Source organism: Protopterus annectens, chromosome 10.part0, assembly GCF_019279795.1.
Source record: "Protopterus annectens isolate FY-2018-M chromosome 10.part0, PAN1.0, whole genome shotgun sequence".
In the NCBI taxonomy this organism is placed as follows: domain Eukaryota; kingdom Metazoa; phylum Chordata; order Ceratodontiformes; family Protopteridae; genus Protopterus; species Protopterus annectens.
In genome coordinates, this window is record NC_056744.1 from 942,298,875 (window position 1) to 942,311,212 (window position 12,338).

The window sequence follows — 12,338 nt, forward strand, 5'->3', positions numbered from 1 at the left end:
CTTGCTAATAAGTTGTGCAACACAGAATGATTTCCTTACTACAGCAGACACATGATAGTCAAATCACTGTCTACTTGCATTCCAAAATGCCTGACCACAGGGTCAACTCTTAGGGATGAATTATCAATGCAGTAATTTCTAGAGGTGGATGTCTTATGGATTTTTTGGCACTGAGTTTAAGACCATGACTCTAAAACTAGTTATTAGTCTGAATCAGGCCTTCATGGAGGATGTTTGTCTCTTTGGGTGATTCAGTGACCACACGTATTTTGCAATTGTCTATGAACTTGGTCTTGACTTCAGAGAAGTAAATGCCAAAAAGACTGAAGCCAGCACTGAGGCCTAGGGGACTCCACTAGTGAACGTCTTTTTTGTGGCTGTAGACTTATAATTCTGACTTCCTGTGTCCCATCTTTAAGCCTGTGTACAATAACCAGGTGAGGCATTGTGCAAAATGCTTTAGCCATGTCATGGTAGGCAGTATGCACTGTTTTGTCCTCATCCATTGCCTTGGTGTCATTCTTGAAGAAGTCCACTAGGTTTAGCAGAAATGATCCGCCCTTGATAAAACCAAACTGAGTTGGATCCGATGTCTGAAAGTTTTTATTTTGTTGTTTATTATGTCCGTGATTATTCTTTCCATAGCCTTATATATGAAACTAGTTAAGCTTAAGTCTCAGTAGTTTTCTGACTTTGTGGATGGCCCAGCCTTGTGCAGGGGGATAACAGTTGCACTCATCCATTTTCATGGCATGAAGCCTGTTTGTAGGCAATGAGTGAATAGTGCTCCTAGTGGTCCTGATAACACATGTATCATGCTATTAATGAGGCATCCTGTGACATTATCATGTCCCGTCAATGCTGTATTTTTTACCTTGGAAAGTGCATTGAGGCCTTGTTATCTAGGATAGTTGGAGGAGTTATGGTTGAAGGCATTTCATGAGGGGAATGGCTGGGGGATCAGTGGGTAAAATTAGGGCTGAATTTATTAGCAAGTAGATTACCTTTATCCTCTGGATCACTAGAGGTGGCTCCATTTATAATTAGTTTGGCACATTGTTGTGTCCTACCTTTGAAGTTTCAGCCATAGCTAAAAATGCTCTGTAGTTGTTCTTAGACTGGAAGACCACTTTTACCTCAAATATAGCTATGGTATACACAACTAGCCTCCCTGATTTGTTTATTTAGCTTGATGAAGGAGTTCTTACCTGGCTGTGCATTGCATTTTCTATTTTTGGACATGATTTTTCTTCCTTTTGTTATACAATCTACTGGTGTTGGGATTCCACCAGAGTGGCCTGTTTTGTAGTTTGTCCTCTGCTTATTTTGGGTAGGTATCACTCACTCAGTGCAGCAGTGTTCCCTGGGTTTTATGGGGGTTAAAATGTTGCCAGGATGCCATTTAAAAGTATGAAGTTTGACTTGGAATAATTCTTAAATATTCCATGGTACCTAGTGTCCCAGGTGTTACTTTTATTTTGAAGGTGACAGCTTCATGGCCTGATCAGACCCGTGACAGCCTTAAACATGGGAGATGCAACATTTTCCAACATTGGTGAAGACTAGCTCAAGGATGCTGGTGCCCCTAATGGGCATAGTGAATAACTGGTCTAGTGCATCTGTGCTGACAAAATCCAGGGATCCTTCTGCCTGCAAGTTTGAGGTTGTGCATGATTCCTGATTTATAGTGGGGCAGTTGAAGTCACCCATGAGTATGGTGTCAGGTTACCTGGAGAATGACTCAGGTTTAGTAAAGTAGGTGATATGGGTTTCCTTGGTCATAGAGGGGCACATATAGCTGGCAGAGGTACAGCATGGGACTTTAGTTATGGCGAGTTGTACGTGGAGGAGCTCATGTGTGTCATATGACTTGACCAGCCTTGAGGTGCGATTGTATTTAATGTAAATTGAGACACCTCAGCTTTTGTCCCCCTCTCTGCAGTAGATAGTCTAAATGTGTGGAAGGCCCTGTACTGATGGGATACTTTATATGGCTTTAAACTATTTCTCGGTAACTACACAGCCTTCTACATTCTCCAAAGTTGGTACAGCTTGCAGGGAGTGGAGGTTTTGTTTAGTTTCCTGACATTGAGCAATATCACCCTTAGGTGGCTTAACTATATCAGATGATTTACCAGGATCCAATGCCTAAAAAAAAGGCACTATAACAGTAGACAAGCTTTTAGCCAATAACTGAAATCCTACAGAGGGCACTTGTAGACCATCCCTGGTGAAGCATTGTGGTCTGTCAACCATATTCTCCCAGGCAAGCAAATATTGTACCCCCTAGAATGACACCAAAAACTAAGTCAGGTTTTAAGATCAATTATTTTTTGTTCATATTGTGGCATCACCCTTGGAGATAGTAGAATGCTGCTCAATGTTAGTTTCATACTGGTCTGGGACACAAAGTCCAAGAGCTCCATCATGTCTCTCTTCATACAGTCAGAGGATGAATGTCTCACATAATTTAGTCCCACATGGACTATGACTGAGTCAAACTGGTCCTTTTGGTTCAATGAGCATAGTGTGTGCATGATCTAGTGAGTCTTGGACCCTGAAAGGCAACTGACTGTAACCCTCTCCTTGCTCAACCAGGTGAAGGGGACATTGAAGCACCTCACAATGAAGTCTCCTATGGCCAAAATGTTGGATGATGTGGTGGACTACCTTATAGGCTTAGATGTAGAGACACTTTGTGATGATGCTGAATGTGCCATGGTCGATGTTGCTTTGGTAATGTGTTTTTGAGGTTGCTGAGTGTACCTTCTGTAATTACCAGATATATGAGATATTTGTGGTTTTGGTTTGGTAGATTATTGTTAAGTGCCTCAGTATCTGTGAGTCTATGTGTTTGTCCTGTAAAATGTGTGTGGCAGGTATTGCATAGTATTTTGTGTTTTTGAGAACCTGTTTGGTAACTGTAGTGGCTGTATGTGACAGTCTTGCCTTCAGTGTATAAGTACATCTCTCACATTCTATATCATATTTTTTTATGATTTAAGCACTTGATTTTTTTCAGACAAAGTGTTGTGGTCATTTCAATTGTGCTTAGTGTTTGCACGGGTATATACTGAAAGAGGTATTATATTCACTATCATCCAAATGAGAGGTGAGTACAGTAAAATTATTACATCCCTGGTCTTGGATGCCATACCTTTAGATATAAGCTGTGTGATTAAAAAGGACTTCCTTACAACAGTAGATATGTGGGGATCCAGTGAGAGTTTGTTGTCAACACAGTGATAGTTACAAGAGTGGTCATACTTGATGATGGATACTATTATACATTTCTAAGCATTTAGTTTAGTTTATGGTTTTGACAACAACCATTTGTGTGTGGAAGACCCTTTTGGAGGATCTTGGTGTCCTCTCATGGGTTTATGATCACATCCAAGTTTACAGTCATCTGCAAACTTAATCAGCCATAATCCCCTAACATTTGCTTTAATCTTTGAGAAGTAATTGCCAAAGAGGAATGGCCCAAAGACTGAACGCTGGGGTATACTACTAGTGACAGGTGTTTTGGAGGGGGTAGAGCCACCTGCCCTAATTTTATGGATTTTATTTGTGATCCAATTTACTATACAATGAGTTACATAAGAATTTTTATTTAATGGAAAGAGTTTAGCTATGATGCCTGAATGCGGGATGGTTTGACTTCTAAATATGTGGTTGGTACTCATTTATCATCATCTATTACTTCAATAACCTTCGTGAAGAATTTGACCATGTTAAGGAGGCAGAAACTACCATTAACTAACCTGAAATGGCTTGGGTTAAGAGTTTATAAGTTGCCTATGTTTTTATTTATTAATTCCATAATGATCCTTTCCATAACCTTACAGATAAGGCTGGCCAGGTTTGTGGATTTATAATTACCCAAGTTCAATGATGACCCACGTTTGCGCAAGGAAATGACTGTTGTTGCCCTCCATTTATCTGTCAGGAAACCAGTTTGAAGCCTGATATTGAATAGCCTCAGTAGAGGGGCTGACAAGTCCTGTTTTAGGCTGACCAATAGGCAGCCTAGTATGTTATCCAGCCACATGGAAGTAGTGTTCTTCATTCATAGGTTCATAGGTTCATAGGTTTGTACTAGACTAATGGCTCTAGAGCCTTTACAAGCCTAGCCCATAGGATTACCCTGGCATCATGCCACCCGACCTTAGTTCCCAGTGCTTCTGTCAAGTAGAGCCACTGGAGTGATCCCCGAGGTGAATTTTATATTTCCCATCCACTCATCAAGATTTCTTTTGAAGAAGGCCAGTGAGGTGCTCTGTTTGACATGTATGGGAAGTTTATTCCATAGCATTGGCAATCTCTGGGTTATGAACCTGTCCCTCCAGCAAGTTCTGTTAATTGTCGTAATGAGGTTGAGGTCTCTGGAGCATGTGGTGTGGAGGGATTGGGATTTCTTTAGATGTAGCATTTCTAACAGAGCTGGGTCAGACACGGCTTTGTAAGTCAAGCAGAGATTGCCTCTAAGTAGGCGATATGAGACAGAGAGTAGTTGGAGTTTTTTGGGTCTGTCCATATAGGACAAGTGTTTAAGGTCTAGGATTCTCTTTGTGAGGTACTTTGTGGCTTTTCCAGTTGTTGTAGGTGTCTAGTGAGGTACATGCCAAATGGGGCATTGCACTCAGTGATTGGCCTAATGAGGGAAGAATAGATGGAGAAAATGGCGTCTTTCTTCCTGGATGCAAAACTCTTAGTAATGAGATGTGCCACACAGAAGGACTTTCTGACCACAGTGGCAATGTGCTGGTCAAAAGAGAGGTTGCTGTAAACTTGCGCTCCCAGATCTCTTATAATGCCTTCTCTGTTCAGTGGACTACCATCGATATGGTAATTCATGGGAACTGGGTTCTTTCCAAAGAGGATGACAACACATTTTTTGGCATTGAGCTTAAGGCCATGGTTCTGACACCAGTCGTTGGTCTCAGTGAGGCCTTTCTGTAGGATGTCAACATCACTTGGGGAGTTAATAATGGCTCCCAACTTGCAATCATCTGCAAACTTTATCAGCCAGAGTCCCTTCATGTTGGCGTGGACTTCTGAGAAGTAGATACCAAACAGGAGAGGACTCAGGACCGATTCCCATGGGACTCCACTTGTGAATGGCTGTCAGTCTAACTTGGAGTCAGCTACTTTCACACTGTGGGTTCTATCTGTGAGCCAGTTTGCAACCCACCTAGTGATATAGGGGTTGATGCCTAGCTTAGTGAGTTTTTCTATGATTCCTGAGTGGGGAATGGTATCAAAGGCCTTGGCCAAATCAAGGTAGGCTGTATGAACCACCTTGCCTTCATCCACAACTCTGGTGACTGAATCAAAGAAGTTGACTAAGTTGAGCAGGCATGATCTACCCTTCACAAAACCAAACTGTGTGGGATCCAGAGTTTGGAGATTCCCTATATCCTTGTTTATTAGGTCCATGATGATGCATTCCATAGCTGTGCATATCAGACTCATCAGGCTAATGGGGCGATAGTCCACAGGGTCTGTAGTTGCTCCTCCTTTGTGAAGAGGGATGACTATAGCAGTATGCCATTTGGTAGGGACAAAGCCTGAGGTGAGGCTCTGATTGAACAGGGCACACAGGTGAGGTGCCACTTCACTCTTTAGTTCATGTATTACACAGTCAGGGATATTGTCACGACCCATAGAAGCTGTATTCTTGGCTTTGGCCAGTGCTGTTTTAACCTGTGCAGCAGTAATACTGGGTGCCTGGCAATCTACTGGTATTCTGAATGGTCCTTTGGGGGGGGTAAAGTTGGCACTGAATCTGTCGGCCAGTATATTGGCGATATCTGTTGGCTCGGTATAGGAAGTACCATTGTCTAATAACTCAGAGCAAATCTGGGTATTGCTGTGGAGATTCTTTACATAACTATAGAAGGCCTTGTGGTTGTCTTTACAATTTCTGCAATTCTGTTTTCATAGCTAGCTTTAGAGGATCTGATGAGGGATCTCAACTTTTTGTTGAGGCTGATAAGGGAGTTTTTACACTCTTGGGACTTCACCTTATTCCACATCAGTTTCCTCCTTCTGTTGTGGAGTTTGTTTATGGCAGGGGACAACCAGATTGGCTTCCTTTTTGCGGAGGAGAGTGTATTGGTTCTATTAGGTATGGCAAGATCCATGCATTTGTGTACATGTTTGTACAGTGCATTGGTGTGTGATTCGGCGGTCATGCAACTATTCCCCATTTGCATGGATGCCATGAAGTTAGCCACCTCTGTTTTTAGGAGCCAAAAGTTAGCTTTGGAGAAGTTTTTCATGGTGGTTACCTTTGCGGGGTGGGGGGTAGGGGGGATGTGGAATTCCAAGGTGATTAGTTTATGGTTGGATCTAACCAGGGAGGAGTTGACTATTGGTGTAGAGCAACAGTTGCCCATGTTAGTTATGACCAGGTCAAGGATGTTTCTGCCTCTAGTGGGGGTATGAACGAGCTGGTCCAGGGCATTGGAATTAATGAATTCCAGGAAACTTGGGCAAGTGTATTGGTACATAAGTAGTTTTCTCAGTTAATGGAGGGGTAGTTGAAGTCACCCAGAATGAGAGTGTTAGGTTGGACCCTAATATTCTCCAGGGTGCTTAGGAACATAGAGTGTAAGTCTTGGGACATGGTTGCGGACCTATAACAGGCTATGACCTGAATCATTGTCTTACCAAATGTTAGCTGCACCTGAAGTATCTCTGATGCGTTATGTTGGGCTATCAGTCTGGAGGTGTGCACACCCTTTATGAATATGGAAAAACCATCACCTTTGGGGCTTCGGTCCAAGTTCTGGGGCCAAAAGATGTAGAATAAGTTATCGCCTGGTAGTGCAGGGGTGCTTTCTGCTGCCTTGAACCAGGTCTCTGTTACAGCACAAATGTCAATGTTCTCCATTTTAAGGAGTGCTTCGAGAATGTGCATTTTGAGATTTAGACTTCTAGCTTTGAGCAGCATGACCATCAGATTGCAGTTGTTTGTAGCTGTTATGGTGGTAATTTGGTCTTTTGATCACTGCCTAAAAGGCGTTATAGGGGTGGCAAGAGTCTTGGCCAGTATCTGGAAGCCCAGGGGTGACAGATGCAGGCCATCTCTGGCAAAGCATCGAGGTCTGTCAATCATGTCATTCCAGGCACACAGATACTGGATCCCCTTAGGATGACACCAGAAACATAGCCAATTGTTGAAATAAATCATTTTCTGGTTGTACTGTGGTATCATTCTGGGTGATGGTAGGATGCTGCTCAAGGCTAGGGTCATACCCACCTGGGCTGCATAATCCGGGAGCTCCTCCATGTCTCTTTTCATGTAGTCCAGGGAGGTATGTCTCAGGTCATTCACACCCACATGTACAATGACAGAGTCACATTTGTACCTGTTGTTGAGAGACCCGACTGAGTGCATTATGTGGCAGATCCTGGCACCTGACAGGCAGCTGACTGTTACTTTCTCCTTATTCAACCTAGTGAGTGGGATATCAGTGTGCCTCACTATCGAGTCACCTATGACTAGTGTGCTGGGAATGCTGTTTTTCCTCAGGGGATTTGGTTGAGTGGCACACTGTAGGAGAGTTATATGTCTCATGATTAGTGTTTTGTTGTGGTGGTCAAGTGCATTTCTGCCTTGGAGGTCTCTGCTGTTTGGTAGATTTTTATTGAGAGCCTCCATGAAGGTGGGTGTGTGGTTTGTGTGTTTATGTGAAGGCAATGCTGGTGTGTGTTCTGGAGGGCTATGTGTTCCATGTGGTGTGGTGCAAGTGATGACCTTCTCCTCTTGACCAGTTATTCCAGTTATGGCTGGAGAGTGCGTAGCTTCCAATTTGGATATATAAGTGCATCTCTCGCAAGTCTGAGTGTTGGGAGGTAATAGGAGAAGGTTGTCAGTGTACATGAGGCAGTTGCTACATTGCCTCAGGATGCCCAAGTTTACCAGGTTAATAGGAGAAAGCACAGGGAGCTGACCTTTAGACATGCTTGGAGGGGTGGGCATTAATAATAAGTACTGGAGTTGTTTCCTTGTAGAACATTTAGTGCTGGTAGCACTTTTGTATGCTACAATAAGTGCTACAAGAAGCCTGGTATGGTAAAGTGCTAGCCTAATAAGCTAGTAAAAGTGCAGAAGAGGAGAGAACTAGCAGATCTAAGGGAAAATTGAAGAGCAGACTTTGGCATCTCTCAGAAGCTTACAAACAGTTCTGATACAGCAAATCTGTATCTGGACTAGACTAGTTACAGGAAAGACAGGAAACAAACACAAATGCAGGCTTTTAAACCAGAAAGTTGAAAGGGATGGAAAAACTGGTCAAACAGCCAATAAACTACAAATTCTGGGCCAAAAACCACTCCTCTTGCGGTAGATATGCTACCTAGTGCTTACCATTCCCACTGATAAGCTAGAAGGCTTCCCTCCAACACAGAAAGGCTTGGGGGGGGCTCAGAATCTTAGAAACAGTCCTGGATACAGCACATCTGTAGCTGGACTAGACTAGTTATAGGAAAGGTCATAGGAAAGGTTACAAACAGTCCTGGATACAGCAAATCTGTATTGTTTTGCATATTGCCTTCAGGACTTGTGCTTGAGAAATCTGAGGGAGATGTAGATGCAGATATATGAGTTGGGAATATAAGAGGAAAGAGTGTACTAAAATTAGAGTCTTTGTCCAGTGATTCTATTAATTGACAACTAGTAGATTGGCTATGTCCTCTGAGTCTGAGTATGTGATGTCATTTATTATTAGTTCTGCACTGTGCTGGGCATTGTATATGAAGTTTTTAACATAGTTAAAGAAGGCTTTGTGATTATCCTGAATGGCTATGTTTACCTCGTATCTGGCCGTGACTGATTTGGTCAGGATACAGAGTTCCCTGTTTAGTTTATTAAAAGCAGTTTTATCATCCTGAAAGATACATTTACTTTTGTGTGCAATGTTTTTTTTTCTTTTATTAAAAGCCTGTTTATATTTGGGTTCCACAACAGAGTTTATTTTTAAATTCAGCATTGTATTTATTTTGGAAGGTGACTGATGAATCTTTGCAGCTATTTACATGTGTCTAGAATTTGGTGGTATAGGTTTTTACATACATAGTGTGATCACCATGTCTGAGGAGGTTTTGAATTTAGTCAAATCATCACATGGTTTTACTAAACTACCCTTAATATAACCTCCGAATACCAAGGTATTGATAGATGCTTCCCGATTCCTTCTTACAGTGAATGCTGCAGATTTGAAATCAGACATGACCAGGGAGGAAGTGACAACTGGTTGGAAGCAAAGCTGTCCCTTATTGCTAAATATAAAGTCAAGGATTTTGCTGCCCCTAGCTGGGGTGTGACTCAACTGTTCCAGAGAGTTTGTACTAATGAAGTCCAGGAATTTCCATGCCTACATGTTTGAAGCTGTAAGTCTCTGAATTAATGAAGAAGTAGTTGATGTCTCCTGAAAGAATATTGTTTGGCTTAATGCATATGGACAACATACTGGTTAGTTAGGAGGTATGGGCTGACAAGATATAGAGGGGGCCCTATATTTAGCTACGTTATAATATGTTAAGGGTTTTTTTAATAGTAAGTTAGGTGTGGAGGAGCTCCACGTTGTTATCTTGTTTAACAAGTCTGGAGGTGAAATGTATGTTCAAGAATATGGAGACATTGTTGTCTTTAGTGCCTTCATCAAATATGGCGGGCTTAAACATGTGCTAGTCATTAAAACCCTGCAATGATGGAGTGTTTTCAATGGTCTTGAACTCGGGCTCAGTGGCAATCCATAAAGCAATATTCTTCAGGGTCAGGAGTGATTATAGTGAGTGGAGATTTTTCTGATTAGTTATGCAGGAATCTTTAGAAGACTGACATTGCCTAAAAAGGTACCATTGGGATGGACAGGGATTTAGCCAATATACAAAAGCCTTGGGGTGAGAGCTGCTGTCCATTCCTAGCAAACCGTTAGGATTGTTACCATATCTTTTCAGGCCTGTACATATTGTACTCTCTTTGAATGATACCAGAAGCTAAACCACAAGCAGGTACCTGAAGTATACACAGTCAATAAAGTTGCTGAATTTGTGATCATATGCATATGTGTGTAATTGTGTGTGTGGCAGGAGGGGAATTCGAGTGGTTTACACTGTATGTGCCTGACAACAATAAGTAGAAATGCATATGTTTATTATTTATGTATTTATTCACTCACTTGATCACAGTCAGACATCTGAGGTTTCTGCAGTCATTAAAGTGGCAGTAACTGGTGGCATATCTATACATTAAGAATGCAAAGGACTGCACTCTATGTACCTGACAATAATGAGCTGAAATCCATTACTACTGCTATTATTTATACAGTTACTAATTCTTTTGATTGCAACCAGGCATCTAAACACTACACAGTCAGTAAAGTTGTGGACATTAATGGTCATGGATGCAGTATGTACATGAAATTGACTGACCCCTGCTGCTAAATGACCACAGATGAAATCATTGATCTGACATGGCAGGGCCTGTGTATGCCTGGGAAAAACAAACTAAAATACATTACTGTGAATATTTCTTATATGATCATAATTGGACATCCAGTGTTTATACAGTCAATAATGTGGTTATAATGAGTGAATATTAAATGAAAGTGACTGACCCCAGCTGTCGTTCTATCACCGTTTAACAGGCACTGATCTGGCTTGGTAGAAGTAGAGTGTGCGTTTGAATAAAACAAACTGAAATAAATGTATATAACTATTACTATCTTTTATTTTATTGCAATCAGATATCTGAGGGATATACAGTCAATAAGGTGGGCACAAATAGTGGGTACTAATGCAGTATGTAGATGGAAATGATGAACCCCAACTACTGTTCATTCAGGCCAATAAAGCCAAACCCCCACTGTCGACATGCCATGTTTTGCCTTTTTTGAGTTTTCTAAGTTTGTTAGTACAAGTGGATTGTTTATTCATAATAAATGTTCATAACATTAGGGTAACTACAAAATATCCTTCAAAACATCCAAACCAAACAGTAAACAGATCTCACAGGCAATTTAGGGTATTATGCAATGGAGACTCTGACTTTGCTGGGTCTTTAATATAGGTTTTACTAAATGGTTTGTCTGTGTGACCTTTTCCCATTTAGTTTGCATAGTAAAATGAATTAGGAGCAAAGGCCACTCTACAGAATAATTTTTCTTTGTGATTTGTGTGTTCCTGTAATCATGTAATGTAAAGTAAATGCATCTGTGGCATTTCTCTGTACTTGAGCTGTCAATTACCAAGAGTTGGTGCCAATCAGTCGTAATACCTGACCAACAAGATCTCTCAACACACTGTCCACTCCTTACCTCATATTCTCCCTCTCCTCAGTGTTTACTACTCAAAAAAAAAAAAAAAAATATATATATATATATATATATATATATATATATATATATATATATATATGAAATCTCATTTGTTCATAACTATACAGTACTAATTTTATTTTTCTCACAGTGATCAAATTATCACTGAAATGCTTGTTTGTTTTTTTCTTTTTGAACCTGTATCTACTAGAAAACTGTATTGAATACTACTTTGTATAGGCTAACTAGATGATGTGTAATCTCCATCCTACTGTAGTTATACTATTGCACTAATGATTGTATTTTGCTTATATTTCTATGGAGCCTTTTTCCCCAGGCCTCCATTGAAAATGGGCTTGTGGCCCAGTCAGACTTTGCCGGTAAACAAATGTAAGTAAGTAAGTAAGTAAGTAAGTAAATAGATAAATAAATAAATAAATAAATAAATAAATAAATAAATAAATAAAATGAGCTTGGCAATTTCAAGGAGATGTAATGGCTTTATAGTATGATAATCCACGATAAACTTTGTTACAGGGATTAACTAGTTTATTTTTCTATAAAACAATAAGTTACAAAAGATGTTCATGGATGAGGTGAACAGTCAGAACTGTAACTACTTTTTGCATTTTTCTTTCCAGACTGTTATTCTGTGCTGTCACTGTTTATGCAACTCGATGCAGATTTTCAGCAGAGTGTGCTTTATAGTGAAGATGTGAAAACAATACAAGAAGAAAAATAAGATCTTGGTCTCTACATTTATTTTCCAGCCAAAAAATGTTTCTTGCATGAAAGTTAATGTGCTCTTCTATGGCAAAGAGTACACAGACCTCTGAAAATCAGATCTACATGTTGAAATTAGCAATGTTTTATTTATGTATTTGTTAACACGTAAACCCACCTGGCTTGATTCGTCTAAGGAAGTCACAATCCTAAGAATCTGAGTAGGTTAAAAGTCAGTATGTTTAAATAATAAGCCCATAGAAACTCAGCCACAATAACTTATTTGTA